Below are 17,704 nucleotides of genomic sequence, written 5' to 3' on the forward strand. Positions count from 1 at the left end.
GTGTCTCCACCAGACTACAACCTTCAGGAGGGCAGGCCTATTTCTATCTTGTTTACCACCATAACCGGTGCACATTTATAACTATAAATGTTACCATTCTCGCAGCCTCTCTGTCCACATCCTCTGAGGATGCCTTTGTCTCCTTTCTCCTTCACCCTCTCCATCTAATCAGGCACAGAGGCCAATTCTACCTCCAAAATATCTCTGGACTCCGTTTCAACATTCCTGTCCACACTGCTCAGCGTGAAGCCCTCATGATGTCTGGGCAGCTCTAGGGGCAGAACTGACAAAGTGATATCCCAGTATGTCCCCATCAGTCTGTCCCATGCAGTGTTGACAAATTTCCCTTCCTAAGACACAGCATGAATCACGTAACACCTTGTTCATAGACTTCTGAATCTTCCCAGTGGTTAATCAACTCTATTCTGTTCCCTTTCTATGTTGCCTCAATTTACCCTTCAATTCTTCTCCCCCGTTCCTCCCCATTCTGCTGACTCATGTGCAGGCAGGGAACAGGGGTGCCATTAGGCAACTAGAGAGGAATGAGAGAGTTGCTTTATACCACTGTGGGGTGCTGCACTGGTCACGGTAGAGCTCCAAGACACACTGTTAAATTGGGAAGGTGAGATAAATTAAAAACAAGCAATATCTATAGGACAAATGAAGGACAATAATTGCTGAGCACAAGCAGTATACTGTTTTATTTAGCTTGGAATAAATATACCTTACTCTGATGGTAAGATTAAACCTAAATGTCTCAAGATAGAGACAGTAAAGAATAGTGATTGAGTGGATGAACTTTGAAACCAAACTACCTGGTTTTAAAAAGCATTTTTACTAGCCATGTGACTGAGCAAATCACTTAATCTCTTATTCCTCAGCTTCCGAATCTGTTAGATGAGAATGATGAAGTTGTTGTCAATATTACATGAGTGAACACACATGCCTGGTACATAGAGTACATTGTAACTCTTGGCTATTCCTGGCGGTGATTCAACAAATATTTATCAAATGCATATAATTGGGCAAGGCACTGCACAGCGATTGGGTAAGGTATGAGGGAAGGAAGAATGAAGGAGAAGGAAAACATTAGAAAAGGGAAGTCTAGGATAACCCACTTTTCTAACTTGGACACACCATGAAAAAAGTGCCATTTACTAAAGGAAATACGAGAAGCAGGGAATAGGAACTTACATGTTCAAGCTTTATATGATAATTTCTGTTGGTTTCTTTTTAGAACTTTTCAAGTAGCCATTATCTCTCAAAATGTTAAATCCACAAATGTGTATTACTTTTAAATAACTTTAAGGGCCAAGAACAGCAGATAATTAGGTAGTTTACCAAAAGGCTTCAGGAGTGGGAAAAGGAAAAGTTTATGGGTCCATGTTCCTATTCCAAACAATCCCTAGGAGAAACTGTTGGTGAAATCGGAAAATGCTGCCAGAAGACCTGGTAATCCATCACATCATCTGCTTCCTAGGAGCACGGGATGGATGTGAGCAAGTGCTTTTCTCTGTTCCTCTGTGGATCAAACCTCCGTCAAGTTCTAGGTCGTAGCTGTTCACTGTTGCTTTTCTCTCTACATTAAAACAGTCAGTATTAAAGAATAATTGCTAGAACAATAGTGCCAGATATCAGAAGTTTATATGATTATTAATAAACGTTTACTCACCACTTGTGTGTAAGACATTGCATTGTATATTTTATGTGAAATTACTTAATTAGGTGGAATTTCATCGATCTGTAGCGTATTAGAGCAAGAAAGGGCCTCAGAGCTAATATGGTCGAAGCTTCTCATTTTGTAAATGAGCCAACTGGAGCCATGGACAAGATGAAATAGCTTGCCCAAGATCTCATCTTGAGTTATTGTTACTAACAAGCTGGCAACACTATGAGGCTGACAAATATGCAACTGGACACTATGAAATCACTTGGGCTCCTCAATCTTTTTCAGTGACTGACACAAACAAGTAATTGTGTCTTTGGCTCACAATTTAACTAATTCTGTACCTGACAATCTTTAAATAAGGCAAAGTCAAATTTTTAGAAACATGTCCTTTTGTGTTTTGTGAATGCAACCCACTTAGGTATTGGAAACATGGAAACTGCATTGAGCTGAATTACTCTTTTCTCTATTTTTATCCTCATTTATAATCTTTTTCCGACACCTGATTTAAAAAAATTAGAGAGAAAAATTGTGTTAGCATTTTGTCCGTGTCTTCGCGTATTAAAGAAAAGAATTTACCTACAATGTCTAGCTCCTGAAATAAGCGGATAGATTTAGTTTGCTCCGTGAGCCTGTATCTTTTCTTCTCACTAAGGTTAAAGAAAGAATAATTACACAATTTGGGGGGTGATTTTCCCTCTGGCTAAAAATGGCCTGGTAAGTACCCTAAACAATCTCTCCCCTCTGCTGCCTCCTAGCTTTCTCACACGATCTGCGTGCTGCTTCTTGAGAATCCAGATGCTCTGGGCTCCAGTCTCTCTGCCTAACATCTGATTTGAAACACTGTGCTAAAACCATCTGCTGTATTTGGGGAATAAAGGGTGGAATAAGTAATGCCTTTTACAAATGTGTCCAAGTAGGGCAATCAGGAGAAGGATAATATTAATAAGACGTGAAGGCCTGTTTGGTGCCGAGTCCTCCACTCAGTTGGCCACTCAGTGGCTTTTGGGGTATTTGTGTTCTCTGCCTCACACCACACTTGTCTCAGCTTGTGCATCTTACCGTTTCTTGGCAGCAAGATATCTGTTATACGCTCTGACTAAACTGAACATTTTTAATGGCGAAGTGAGAATTCTGAAGTTCAAAAAAAGCCTGAGATGGATTGAAAAGTTGCTATTCTTGAAAGACGCGCTTGAGCTCCTCAGCATCCTTTGTAACTAACACGCATCTGGAGCAGCTATGATTCTTGTTTCTTCCCCTCACTATGGACCCATTTCCAGCTGAGCTGGACGTGTGCCCTCGCAGCTCTGTGCAGGGATTTTGGTGGGCTGTCTGCAGGTTTTATTGAACATCTGTAATTCCTCGGCTTGGGTATGCTTCCAGCTATCACTTTAATCTGTTCCTGGGATACAGTGCTCTAGGTTTTTACCACTGGGGGCTGGGGAGGCATCTGTTTCGCTGCTGCAAGCAGAGGATGCAATAGTAACCTTGGTTTCCCATGTGCCGTGGAACATGATGAGGCGTTCTTAGGAGACCACGGTTACCGTCTTTAGCACAATGTGCTCTCTTTTCCCAGAGAAGTATAATCTCTGAGAAGCATATTTTTCAACTTATTGTAAATGAAGCCTACAGGGCTGCATGGGGCAGGGAAATTATACATAATTTATCCAAATATTTGTTCTTCCTGAGAGAGGAGTATGAGAGTAGGGATGTAGCTGTGGGGCTCAGAGAAACTTTGAACAACTGAATAGTGAGAGGGTAGAAAGGCAGGGGCTCTCGGTCTGGGCAGAGGGTGCAGGAAGTTGGCGTGGGCAACACAATAGGAATCCGAGCCTGAAGCATCTGTGCTGTGGTCTCTAGGAATCTTTGGTGCTTAACTCTTCATGTAAGCTGGATCTGTGTGTGGCCAAGACCTGTTGAATTGCTGGCCTGTTTGTAAATTTCACAAGATTTTGGCTATATGTACTTTAGCCTCCTGGTTATAGCCAAGAGGAAAGTGACTCAAAAACCTGCTCCCCTGGGGTTCTCTGGGAAGCCTGCTAAGCATCTGGACTGCATGGGGTCTGTTGACTTCAACCAGACTTTTCAGCATGTTTCAGTCAGTCTCTCAGGAATGAATCTTTGCTGAGATTTTTTTTTTCTCCTCATACCACAGGAATGTGAAATGCTCTCAGAATTTTTCACACAATCTGGGAAGTTCAAATATTCTTTCCTAATCTTTGAAGACATTGATATGCAATTGAGAACTTTAAAATCCAAAATCTTAAGTCAATAGAAAAGTCTTTGTTGTACTGAGAAAAACAAAACCAAAAACAATTCCTTGAATTATCTGAACATTTTAGTCTTTCCCCCTTTTTTTTTCTCACTTCTTTTCCCCACTAAGGACAGAGCAAAGGTAAGCTGAAGCTATCAGGTTGGTGCAAAAGTAATTGTGGTTTCGGCCATTGAAAGTAATTTGCACCAACCTAATACTTTATGGTGGTGACCCTAGAGTTTTCTTGCTGTCATCCAAACACTTTAAAAATACCAGCTGGGCATGATGGCACATGCCTGTAGTCCCAGCTACTCGGGAGGCTGAGGCAGGAGAATTCCTTGAACCCGGGAGGCGGAGGTTGCAGTGAGCCGAGATTGTGCCACTGCATTTCAGCCTGGCACCTGGTGACAGAAAGACTCTGTCACAAAACAAAACAAAAAAAAACAACTAAAACCTATATTTTGGATTGTTTTAAATCCTTGTTTTACAAACAATGAATTTAAATTGAGGACTTCCTCCTCTGGCGCTGAATAATTATCTTTTATGCTAAAGAAAAAGTAGGCCGGGCGTGGTGGCTCACGCCTGTAATCCCAGCACTTTGGGAGGCTAAGGCAGGTGGATCACGAGGTCCAGAGATCGAGACCATCCTGGTCAACATGGTGAAACCCCGTCTCTACTAAAAATACAAAAAATTAGCTGGGCATGGTGGTGCGTGCCTATAGTCCCAGCTACTCAGGAGGCTGAGGCAGGAGGATTGCCTTAGCCCAGGAGGCGGAGGTTGCGGTGAGCCAAGATCACGCCATTGCACTCCAGCCTGGGTAACAAGAGCGAAACTCCGTCTCAAAAAAAAAATAAAAAAAGAAAAGAAAAAGTAATTCTTAGGAAGGAGTCTCCTTCAAAGAGCCCTAAGCTAACAGTTCAATAAATAATAAACAGTTCAATAAAAATAATAACAATAAAAAATGCCATTCATTGAACGTTCAGTGTCTCTCAAATGCTTATGCCATTCATGAGCATTTGAGAGACACTCATAGCATTTGAGAGACACTGGTAATTAGGACAGTTGAGGTAGTAATCTTAGTATTTGCTCAGTGGCATAGGCATTACAGGAGCCTTTCTTGGTATATATTATCTTAGTTCCCCCCACACCTCTGGAACATGTCTTTTTCAACCTCTAAGTCATGCTAATGCAATGATTCACCTTGGAGTCACTACTAAGTGCAGACAAACACAGGACACTGCTGAACCAACAACTGCAATTGCCCAAGACCCAGGTACCACAATACACGTCTTTCATTCCTGACCTGCTTCTGCTTGATGATAGTCCCCCAGTCCCAACATCAAAGAATATTGTCTTTCACTTTCAACTCTACTTTTGTCTTTTCAATTTGTTAATTGCTATTGTTCATCCCAGCTGGACCCATGATGCCAAAACTTTGGCTGCTCTTACTTGGCTGCAGTTATTTGGCTGATCTGGCAGGATAACCTACCCAGAACAAAACTAAATTGGAAGGTCAGTTCGGCTGGAAAGCTGTCAGGGAGGAAATCCTACCCAAACTCCGCTTAAATTGGGAGATCAGTGGGGCCGTTTCCTGGACTGCCAATAATTCAAAGCATCAAAATACCCTCGTGGTCTAAACTATACCTGGCAATATTAAAACATGGAGAAAGATTCTATTTCCATAACTACACTCAGGGAGAGTACTGTGTATCATGTAAGAAAAGCACAAATCCCAAGGTAAATTATCGAGTAGCAATAGCTAGCAAGAGCTAAATTGCTGAGAAAAAGAGGGACGATAGAATCTGGTGGCCTGTAGCTGAGGTGCTCTTTCCCCTCTTAGTCTTCTACATCTCCTGTAGATAATGTTGAACATATATTTAAACAAAACAAAGAGGCACTGGCTTCAGGACTACCAAAATGTTATCCTGCTATGTCGCCAGTATGTCTCATTTTGATTCTGACCCCACCAACCTCAGAACCTAGATATTAGAACAAAGCCCCTTGGCTAATACTCAAGCACCAGCTTCTTCCTACTCCTGTGAAGTGGGTTTGGATAGATATAGGTGTCATCATCGTCATCATCATCATCACATTTTCAGATAAGGATCTCTGAAAGTGAAATACCCAAGGCCATTTATCTAGGAAGAAGCAATGGCTTCTAAAACTACAACATGATCCCTACATGGCAGTACACTCTGAAAGGAAAACTAATACTATTTTAAAAATCTAACAATGGCCATAGACGACTGGAGCTTGTCTTATATGTTTCCTGTCAAAAGTTCTTCTGCAACTTTTCTTAGTATGCTAGGGATATATATTTCTTAAAAGTATCCTGACTTATGTCCAGAGAAAGCAAATACTACTAGTATTTGCCTCTTGTTATAGAATGTGTTCTCAGAAAATGTTAATAGACACATATATGTCTTTAGTGACCACATTTTTAAAATGTTTATGTTGCTGGGAGCGGTGGCTCAAGCCTGTAATCCCAGCACTTTGGGAGGCCGAGGCGGGTGGATCACGAGGTCGAGAGATTGAGACCATCCTGGTCAACATGGTGAAACCCCGTCTCTATTAAAAATACAAAAAATTAGCTGGGCATGGTGGCGCGTGACTGTAATCCCAGCTACTCAGGAGGCTGAGGCAGGAGAATTGCCTGAACCCAGGAGGCAGAGGTTGCGGTGAGCCGAGATCGCGCCATTGCACTCCAGCCTGGGTAACAAGGGCGAAACTCTGTCTCAAAAAAAATGTTTATGTTAGGTTCAGGGATATAAGTGCAGGTTTTCTACATAGGGAAATTACATGTCACAGGGGATTAGTGTACAGATTATTTAATCACTCAGGTAATAAGTATAGTACATGATAGGTAGTTTTTCAATCCTCTCTCTCCTCCCTGCTTCCACCCTCAAATAAATCCTGATATCTCTTTGTTCCCTACTTTGCATCCATATGTACTCACTGTTTAGCTCCCACTTACAAGTGAGAACATGTGGTATTTGGTTCTGTTCCTATGTTGGTTTGCTGGTTAGCTTAGGATTATGGCCTCCAGATCCATCCATATTGGTGACCACATTTCAAGGCTGCTTTTATGTTCTTTCACATTAAGGAACACTATCATGCCTCCAGCTGACCAAGAGTTGAGTCTTCTTTGTCCAGGGACACTTCCATGAAAGTGCCTGGATTGTTCTTTTGCTTAGGACTTTATAAGCTCCTTAAAAGTTCATGGGAGAGGAAGTCAAGACCACCTAGGGAAGAAACCATACATATCAAAAGGGAACTGAAGATTAAATATATTTTGTAAAATTCAAACCATCTAAAGGCATGAGTGTGGTATGAGGGCTCCAATCTGTTTTCACTAGGGCATTCTTGAAATCCTAAATCAGGAGTGGTTTGGGAGTGGTGACATCCAATTGTATTCTAGAGATCTTCCTTCATCCTGACTTAGTGTTTCTGAACAGAACTATTCACTTCTCCAGTCCAAGTTGTTTCTTTTTTCTAAATCTTAACATCTGTTTTCTCTGTGGTTGATAAAAGGTTAGAATTCAAGGAAGACATATTTTCTGCCTTAACCACCCATAATTTAACCACTGTACAGCGATCATTCTTACTATTTCTGTTTCTAAATATTATGGCACATGATTTTTCTGAGACTTCTCTTTGTGACCCCTACTATGCTGGGAAGGTAGATTTGTTTACAGAGCTCTGGGACTTGAGGGAGAAAAAAATGATCTCCAGGACTCTTTCCTGTGTGGAAGACCCTTTTTCAGCCACTCTCATATCCTTTCTCCTTGGCTTCATCTCATCCATTACCTGGGACTCCTCCACTGCCAGGTCCCAAGGCAGTGTTCTGGGTCCTTCTCCAGGAGTACTGCTTCTGGTCATTAGCTGACGGCTGCTCACTGGATGGCTATGTGAAGAGTCTCTCTAGACTGCAGGGTTGGTTGGAAAGTCATGGACCCATTAAAGGCAACATGAACTCACTGTTTTGTGTTTCTGAACAAGAGAGCAAGGCCCATCTGGCTCTGGTAGAACTGGAGGGAACAGATGTCTCTCCTTGTTTATCCATTTAAAGTGAATGAAGAGTAATAGTCTGGGAAAGAATGCTGAAAAAAAAGGGAAAAGAAGAAAAATGAGGAGGAGGCCAGTAAAAAGGATCCAGACCTTCTACTCTTGCTTCAACCATATCTGATCCATCATCATCTTTGCTGTGTGCTAGAGTTCTGAATGGGATCTCCACTGCCTAAAGGAGACTGCGATAAAGATAACTGAAGGTCACTTATCTTGTCCAGTTCCTTCATCACAAGAGATGAGTAAAGTGTGTTATAGGAAGGTTATTAATAACTAGGGAATATCAGAAATACCATATATTATCTTTTCCCTTTATTAATAGACTGTGGGGTATAATGCTGAGCTGCTGCTATTAGATACATTGAGGTCAGATATTATCTGCGTCCATACAGTCTTTCCAGAAAATATTATTTCCATCCTTTGGCAGGGGTGCCCAGTCCACTCAAGACAGATGAGAAGCATTCTTTGGGAATAATAGAGTCTTCTCCCTTAGAAGCATTTCACGTACTGCAGAGTTGCTGCCATATGGTTCCGATAAAGGTTCTGCCAAAATTCCCGTGGTTCTCACAAGAGCTCCTACCTCCTCTGTTCTTTTAATCTCCTGCTGCGGGTGGCAGACATGGGAGAGACAGGCAAGCTGCAAAAGAAAGTCGATGAAATAAAATTACAGCCCTACAATCGTGTTCCTGTCAATGTTGATGGGGCCCCCCTCCCTCTTGGTTTGCTCACAGAGGTGGGTGTGAGATCCTATAGGACGGTCTGGAAGACATCCAATGGAAGGCAGTTTATTTTGTCCAGAAGCTCGAGGAAAAGCAGAAGGCAAGTGTTGTCTCTTAGAAGGCCTGGTGGGGGGCGGGGGGGGGGCAGATGGTGAGGGTTTAAGGAGAAGAAGTCATTAGGGATTTTTACTTCATAGAGAAAAGAGAATGGTACCTAGAGGCTAGTGTGAATTTGTAAAACAACATAGCAACAGAAAGGGGCAATGTTTAGAAAGACTACCACTCCTGATTACATGCTCTGGCAGGCAGGGGAGAAACAGTCTTAGTGCCCATGTGAGGACTAGAACTGGTTTCTTTTCTTCTTTACGTGATTGTTCTGAGTCCTTTCTGTTTCTTGGTGAGCTGTACTGCAGTCCCTCTCCCAACTCCCTACCCTAAATTCTATGTACTGAAGTGATTGATAACTTTCTTTAGAAAATTGCAAATTTCTCTTGAAGGTGAATGGCAGCGTTACAAGATACAGTCGTAGAGTCTGTAGTTGTGGAACATATGTCCTGCTTGCTAATTTCTGACTGCACATTTTGAAATAGATTCTTTGAAATTAATGGCCAATTATTAGCTCTGACGTGGTGCTTGCTAAGTTGGATGTGGATTCATTTTGTAAACCTTGTGTGTGCATTTGTGTTTTATGTTTACTAACTACTTACATGGATCACCTGTTTTTGTTTTTCTAAGACTGTTCAAGGTAGGTAAGGCCAAAAGAGAATTTTGCCCACTGAAACTCATTCCAAAAACTGTACTGAAGAAATGAGATCTCTAGGTAGGTCTTGCTGAGTTTGGCAAGCCCAAGGGGGCTTGTATTTCTGATGTAATGTCACCTCTTTCCCCATTGTCCTGTTGTCTAACTCATCTAGAGGAGACTAAGCACACATGTTGGAGAACAGTGAGGTAAAGTAAGGATCACTCAGAAATAGCATCCTCACTGGTCCTCATTCTAGCCCAGGTCCATTTATGCAAGTTCCTTGGGTGATCCTTCCCTACCTTCGTGAATGTTTGCCTCTCATACTGCAGGTGGGCGCCGAGCTTCTGCTTGGTTTCACTGAGACAGTGAATGGATTTCACTCCCCCATTTCTCTCTCCCTCTACCCTATTTGAATTGTCTCTGCTTGCTTGAAGATGAAGTAATTAAATATATCTTGGAAGGATATAGAAAACAGCACCTCCCTCCTCCTTGCCTTCTTCTGGGGAGTACAATCCGGTAAACTACCAGGTTGTCTTGTCAAATGAGTTATTGTTTTTCAAAATGTAGCCTGAATGGCATTCTTTATAATTAAGGCTTCTGGCTTTCAGTTTAAAGTGATATTTGCCAGTAAAAGCCTGCCAAAAAATAAATAAATAAAAGCAGGCTTACCGTTAAATATTGATTTAAGCTTGGAAACTGGCTGCAAATTTTGTTATACTAGTCTTGATCTCCACGGCCTCTGGGCATCTGTTTCAATTTGGTCAAATTGAAATGGGGAGGGACAGTGCCAGGCTAACAGCACGGTGATCCAATATAGTAGGATGAGTTGTATTTGATGAAGAAGAGCCAGGCAAAGTCATCTGCAGGTCCTGGGGATAGGTGAACTGGGCTCAGATAAAATAAAAGCTGATGGGCATCTTAACCTATCCTTTGGGCTGACCTGAGCCAGTGATTATACTTTTGAAATGTAGAAAAACGTTGAGTTATCTTTGGAGGACGGAATATTTTTTTTCTGCCTTTCTGTATATCCTGTTATATATAAGCTTTTCCTCCAACTGGTTTGGATGGGCATTTTTCCTTATGATCCTTCCATAGTACTGGTAGGGATGTTAAAAAGCCCAAATGCAAAACATTTCCCTAGGAATCACATTTCTCAATCCCTACTATGAGTTTTTTTTTCTTATGTTAGGAAAAGAATAAGGTTCTCAGAAGAGTGTTCTCTTCCTGCGTGTATATGTTTGAGAATCGTTCTTATCCATCTCTGTCTTTCACAAGAGAAGGCCAACAGGAAGCGGGAGAGTTAAAAGTTCCTGAAGAAAGGGCCCTTGATGAAACCAAACTCTGTGGGTGCAAAATGTCTGAGATCTATTAATTTTGGCAACCCCCGTTATTCCAAGTGTCTCTTGTCATCTGTAAAGTTAACAAGGGCTGCTAAGAGTTGATGAGGCAGGGTACTACTGGTTTATATTTCCAGACTCACAAATATTTCACAATACCATTTTCTTACACTCAGATACATTAGTTTGCCAAGTATCCTGCTGGAAGTTCATTCAGCACTAGTGTTTAACAAAAGCCCAGTTTTAGAATCAGAGGCTATCCGAGGGGTGGGGGGCCTCAAAGTGTGCATTACTTGTTATTGTACCTGGCTTTCAAATGCACGTCCTAATTCAAGTGCGAGAGTTGGTATTTGACCTCTAGAAACTGCTGCTGTCTACCTTGAAAAATATATTGTTATGTTCTATGGGCAAAAAAAGCATCAATCTTAGCTACACTCTCATATTCTTTCTTGTTCTCGAGCTCCGCCAGTGCCCTTGTGTTTCTTTGTACTTCACACCATAGACAGTTACATCAGGCACCAAAGGGTGAATTTAATTTGGAACAAACCTCTGTCTTGATAGAACTGCCTTTACCCGGGCTCAAACACAGCAACCTGCAATTTCCTGAGACTGTGCCTCACCTAGCGCTATCACAGGCTCTAAAGATTAAGTCCAGCCTCAGCATTTCTCATAGCTAACCCAACTACAGCAAAAAAGGGGTATAGACACACAAGTCAGCCAAGTAGCAATGGTTTTCTCCCTGATGTAATCAGATGGAGTGCATGGATATCACTTGATTAACAGCTGCGGTATTAATTTCCCTTTTTGGTTGCTTGACTCACAGCAAGAATCATGTCAAGGCAGCAGAGAAGCAATTAAATTGATTTTAATCTTTGTCAGAGAAGATAACATGCCTCTTTCTCTTCTCATTTAAATAATTAAAGTTTCAGTAGGTATTATTTCTGGCTTTAAAGAAATTGGTATCTTAATGTAATAGAATCCTTGTAATTATATACTTAATGGTCCTTAATAAGTTAATCATGGTTTTCCATTTAACATGTATTTTTTACTTATTAAACTTTTATTTGTTATAGTATCTTTGCTTTCAGGAAGAAGGATATCACAAAGAACGACAGATATAAAACATTTCTGTCATTTCTTATATTAATCCTTCAGCATTTATTTTCTCCTTTCATAGCATCTAGGACTCAAATTTGAAGTCATTTTTTTTTACAGTTTTTTTCAGTTCATTTAAAAGAAGCCCACTTATTTTAATAGAAACATACTTAATTTTAATAGTGATAAACTTTTGGGCTTCTATGAAAATTTCTTTTAATAATAACGTACTTAATTTTAATAATGGTCAAGTTTTTGGCTTCTATGGAAACTTCCTTGTAGAATATTATATTACTTAAATTATATTGAGCTCCTTTAAACTTAAAATTTCATTAAGATCTTAGTGAAACATTGAAAAAACATTGCAAATGGTTTTATTCCTCCTTGATATTTGGTCAGACATTATATAGTTATTTTACTATATACATCTAACATAGTTATTTTACTATATTTACTATATACATCTAACATAGTTATTTTACTATATACATTTACTATATTTACTATATACATCTAACACAGTTATTTTACTATATACATATTTACTATATTTACTATATACATCTAACATAGTTATTTTACTATATACATATTTACTATATTTACTATATACATCTAACATAGTTATTTTACTATATACATTTACTATATTTACTATATACATCTAACATATTTTACTGTATACATATTTACTATATTTACTATATACATCTAACATAGTTATTTTACTATATACATATTTACTATATTTACTATATACATCTAACATAGTTATTTTACTATATACATTTACTATATTTACTATATACATCTAACATAGTTATTTTACTATATACATTTACTATATTTACTATATACATCTTACCCAACATTGTGAGAAGCATTTCAGAGAAAAGGAAATAGGAAAAAGCAAACAGGAGGAAAATTCATCACAGCCTTCCTCATTAGATGCTGGATTTTAGTTGTAATGCATATGTAGCCTACATAACTTGAGTATTACATAACTTAATGATTTAAACCCCAGTTGCTACCAGTGAGGGGACTGACTTGTGTAACAGAGGAAGTGTTATCCTGGAGAAAGCCTACTTCTTAATTCAGATTTCTATCAAGAAATGAGCTTTTCACCAAAAGGTTTCAAAACTGTTTCCTTTTCAGTATGCTGAGCAGTGACTAAGAGGAGAGAGCACACGTTACATGGAGACCATGGGCCCTGTACGAGAGACATTGAGAGCAGAGAGAAGCGAAGCCAGCATCCTAGAGCCACTCCCTTTATCCAGGGTCTTAGAGGGATGCAGTCTTCTACAGCAATTAAAGACTGCATTCTTCAATAAATATTTTGAGAAGAGAGCCACTATAAGCTTATGTACTGTGAGTTGCAAAATGTTATTCCCTCTGGGTGGACAGGTTTTAAAAAGGCAATTTTTTTTTTCTCCTGGCATGACTAACAGAGGGAAGGCTGGGTTTCAATCCCTTCTTTCCCTCCCTTTGCCCAGTTGCTTCTTTATGTCCACAACCTGCACAACTGTATGTGGTTTGCAGACATGCGTAAGCAAAGACTAAGAGCTTCTGAAACAAACTCTGAATCAAAGAGGGAGCATACAAATGCAGATGGCAGAGGAGGTGAGCAGCATGGACAGACAGAAGCATCACAGAGGCTGTAAGAAAAATGCTCCAGACTGGCTCATAGTAGAATCCTGGTCACACTGATTAATAATTATCACCAGCTCTTTAGGATTTGGAAACTTGGAAACACATTGTGTGTTCTTCCTAGTTTGTTATGGAGTATGTGTATGTACTTCTTTCTCTTGAAAAATGTTTATTTCTAAGGAACTGACATAAAATTATAGGTGTGTATCATGTATAACTCAATAATTTGAAGTACAGTCCTGTGTCATGGGGATATGTTCTGAGAAATCCATCAATTTTGTTATTGTACAAATATGATAGAATACACTTGCAAAAACCTAGATGATACAAATTACTACACACCTAGGCTACATTATGTAGCCTATGGCTCCTAGGCCATAAACCTGTAAAACATGTTACTGTACTGAATACTATAGGCAACTGTCACACACTGATAAATATTTGTGTATCAATACATATCTAAACATGGAAAAGATACAGTAAAAATACAGCATTACAATCTCATGAGACCATTGTTGTATATGCAGTCCATCGTTATTAAAACATTGTTATATGGTGCATGACTGTACATATGCATTGTGGAATGGTTAAATCTAGTGAATTAACAAGTGTGTTACCTCACATAGTTATTATTTTTAAGGTGAGAAAACAATATCCACTCTCTTAGCATTTTTCAAGAATATAGTATGTTGTCATTGACTATAGTCACCATGCTGAATGATAGATCTCTATAACAAATTTCTCCTATCTAACTGTGATTATGTATACTTTGACTAACATCTTTCTAACACCACCCCACAAACACCCCATAATAAAGCCTCTTGTGGCCAGGCACAGTGACTCATACCTGTAATCCCAGCACTTTGGGAGGCTGAGATGGGCGGATCATGAGGTCAGGAGATTGAGACCATCCTGGCCAACATGGTGAAACCCTGTCCCTACTAAAATACAAGAAATTAGCCAGGTGTGGTAGTACACACCTGTAGTCCCAGATATTCAAGAATCTGAGGCAGGGGAATCACTTGAACCCAGAAGGTGGAGGTTGCAGTGAGCTGAGATCATGCCACTGCATTCCAGCCTGGTGACAGAGCAACACTCCATCTCAAAACAAATAAATACAGCTGCTTGTAACCACCATTTTACTTCTTATTCTTGGAGAATGGTCTTCTTGGTCTCTCCCTTTGTCTCTCCATACAGTTTTTGACTTAATGTCTATGTTGCTTGATATTAATGTAAGTATGCTAGGACTTTTGCTCTCCTTTAGTTTCTACTTGCATAGAATATATTTTTATGTTCCTTCATTTTCAGTCTGTGTGTCTTTATAGGTAAAGTGAATCTCTTATAGGCAGCAGATAGTTGGGTTGGCTTTTTTTTTTTAATCCATTCAGCCAATCTATGTATTTTGATTAGAGAACTTTATCTTTTTACATCCAACGTATTGTTAGTAGATAAGGACTTACTACTGACATTTTGTTTATTGCCTTCTTGTTGTTTGGTAGATCATTTTGTGTGGTTTTTATTACAGGGTGTCTCTTCAGTCATTCTCAATTAATCTTGATGCTCTTGATTCCTACCTCACTGTTAGCATTGAGGGTGTTAGAGTGCAGAGTATCAAAACCAGCATTTATCAGAAAGAGAGGATGTTTACACAAACATTAAGACATGGGAGAGAGTCAGTGGGGTGGGGTGGAAAAGAAAGCACATTCTAGGCAGCAAAAATCATTGAAGCAAGAGTATTGAGGTGAATATGAGCATGGGTTCTTTTATAGATGCTGAATTATCAGCCAATTACAGGCTGCAAACTGTTCAAACATATCCAAATAAGGCAAATGCTGAGCTGTCGCTAATCAGGCTACTTATGTACGTCACTTCCTGTTAATACTGCCTGTCCACATTGCTGCATGGAGGGTGCTGCCCAATTCATAAATCATTTCTTTTCTCAAATAAAGTCTGCTAAATTACAAAAAGGAAAAAGGAAACTATCTTAACACCTGATCAAATGTGGGTATTTCTGGAAATGCTGAGATTATTGTGGCACATTCTCTGTCCTGGAGGAACTGGAAGTATTTTTAAATCCACCATATTTGATCCTCATACAAATTTTATAAACTAGATAAGAAACATCTTAACAACTAAAAGTTACTGGTGAGGGAACCTTAAAAAAAGTACCTTAAAAAATACACAAGACTTAAGGTGACACAACTAACTCTAGGAATGCTGGGACAACCCAGCTGCCTGGCAACTACCGTGGTGCTTTCAACCAGATCAGAGAGGGTCTAGCTTTTTCCTGCTTCTTTCCCAAGTAAGAGTAGTAAACTGAAAAAAAAAAAAAAAAAGCATTATTGTTACATTGTTATGATGATCATTACTATTATCAGATAGTGAGGGGTGAAGGAACAGAGAACAGCCAGGGCTCTTTGCCTTTCATTTCTCTCTACTAGTAGTGAATATGTGAAAAATCATTGCAAGTTGAGTTAGCAGATGTGAAATGCAATGAAATTTGTGGGGGAGCATAATAAAGTCAATTAAAGGAGTTCTGATATTGGTGTTGTGGAAGAATTTCACCTGACAAGAAACCCAAACGGCACTCAGAGGGTCAGAGGAACACAGTGTATTATGCCGGCAGGCCCAGACGGGTTTTTACCCAAAGGTCTGGACCCCCGGCCTGGAACAGCATGCAGCTTTTTTTTTTGAGACGGAGTTTCGCTCTTGTTACCCAGACTGGAGTGCAATGGCGTGATCTCGGCTCACCGCAACCTCCGCCTTCTGGGTTCAAGCAATTCTCCTGCCTCAGTCTCCCCAGTAGCTAGGACTACAGGCGCTCACCACCATGCCCAGCTAATTTTTTGTATTTTTAGTAGAGATAGGGTTTCACCTTGTTGACCAGTATGGTCTTGATCTCTTGACCTCATGATCCACCCTCCTCAGCCTCCCAAAGTGCTGGGATTATAGGCGTGAGCCACCACGCCCGGCCAGCTTTTATAGATTAGGGGCAGGGGAGTAACTTGAGGTTTTAGGGAACGTAGCAGTTTCTCAAGGGACATCCTAGTGAGCAAGCAGGAAGTGAGTATACAGAGAAGCAGATAGTGGTGGTTAGTCGGGCAATCAGGAGATTTTTCACGAACTTTACACTTCATTTGCAGAGCAGCATTGTTCATCTGTTTCAACTGCTTTAAAGACATTTTTATTTAAGTAAAATAAATAGTTAAAAAACTCATCCTGCCAAACGAGTTTTCTGCTAACAACCATATACCTCCCACAACACTAATCACAAAGTATATTTCTAAAGTGATTCCAGCCCTGTTTAGGGAATCAGTGTTATTCACTCTTTTTCCTCTAGTTCCTAGCACAATGTCTGGGCTAGAGGATTCATTCATTTGATCACTCAACAAATATTCATTGAGAACCTACTATGTGGCTGTCACTATTTTAGGTACTTAGGAGATAGCAGTGAAGGAAGTAGATATGATTCTTTCTCTAATGCAGCTTAAATTTTGATGGAATATTTTGGTATTTCCAAAAATAAATAAAGATATGTGTTATAAAGAAAATTAAAGAGACGTGATGATAATGAAATGGGATGATTTGCTTGGGTGCCCAGGAAGGTTTCTTTTTGAGGAAGTGACACTGGAACTGAGACTTAAATGTCAAGTTTCAAATGTAGAAAACAACTTTGCATGCCTGAAAATGGAAAGATGTATATTATGGCTTAAGGCTGAAGGGGCAAAGGAAGTGGTATAGAGATGAGTGGAAGGGTTCCAAGGTGGTCTTTTCACAAAGGAGGGTGAGGGAGCGAGGTAATGTCAAAAGCTGATGCGTGCTGCTAGGTCTTCAAAATTACCAGGCTGCAAAGATTCTCCTACACTTAATTAAATTTAAAAATACATGCGCTCCGAAGGACACAATAAAGAAAGTAAAAATATAAGCCACCAAATGGGAGAAAATATTGGCAAATCCAATATCTGATAAGAGGCTTATATCTAGAAATATAAAGAACTCTTACAATTCAACAGATAAATAAGCCAATTTAAAAAATGGGCAAACGATTTGAATAAATGTTTCTTTTTTTTTTTTTTTTTTTGAGACGGAGTTTCGCTCTTGTTACCCAGGCTGGAGTGTAATGGCGCGATCTCGGCTCACCGCAACCTCCGCCTCCTGGGTTCAGGCAATTCTCCTGC

General features: G+C 39.8%; 1 long non-coding RNA gene across 2 annotated transcripts; it reads right to left on the minus strand.

The window, feature by feature from the left end:
- Positions 1-674: 674 nt before the first annotated feature.
- Positions 675-12,861, minus strand: LOC118143039 (uncharacterized). 2 transcript variants are annotated; one of them, XR_004727085.3, is made up of 5 exons: positions 12,745-12,861; positions 8,495-8,623; positions 7,729-8,021; positions 6,878-7,163; positions 675-1,579 (listed from the first exon to the last, which is right to left on the minus strand). It is a non-coding gene; the product is annotated as an uncharacterized LOC118143039 (long non-coding RNA). The 2 variants fall into 2 exon arrangements; XR_013520573.1 differs by having other exon boundaries at positions 8,495-8,828.
- Between the last annotated feature and the right edge of the window lie 4,843 nt (positions 12,862-17,704).

The sequence above is a fragment of the Callithrix jacchus genome, chromosome 7, assembly GCF_049354715.1.
Source record: "Callithrix jacchus isolate 240 chromosome 7, calJac240_pri, whole genome shotgun sequence".
NCBI classification, from domain to species: Eukaryota; Metazoa; Chordata; class Mammalia; order Primates; family Cebidae; genus Callithrix; species Callithrix jacchus.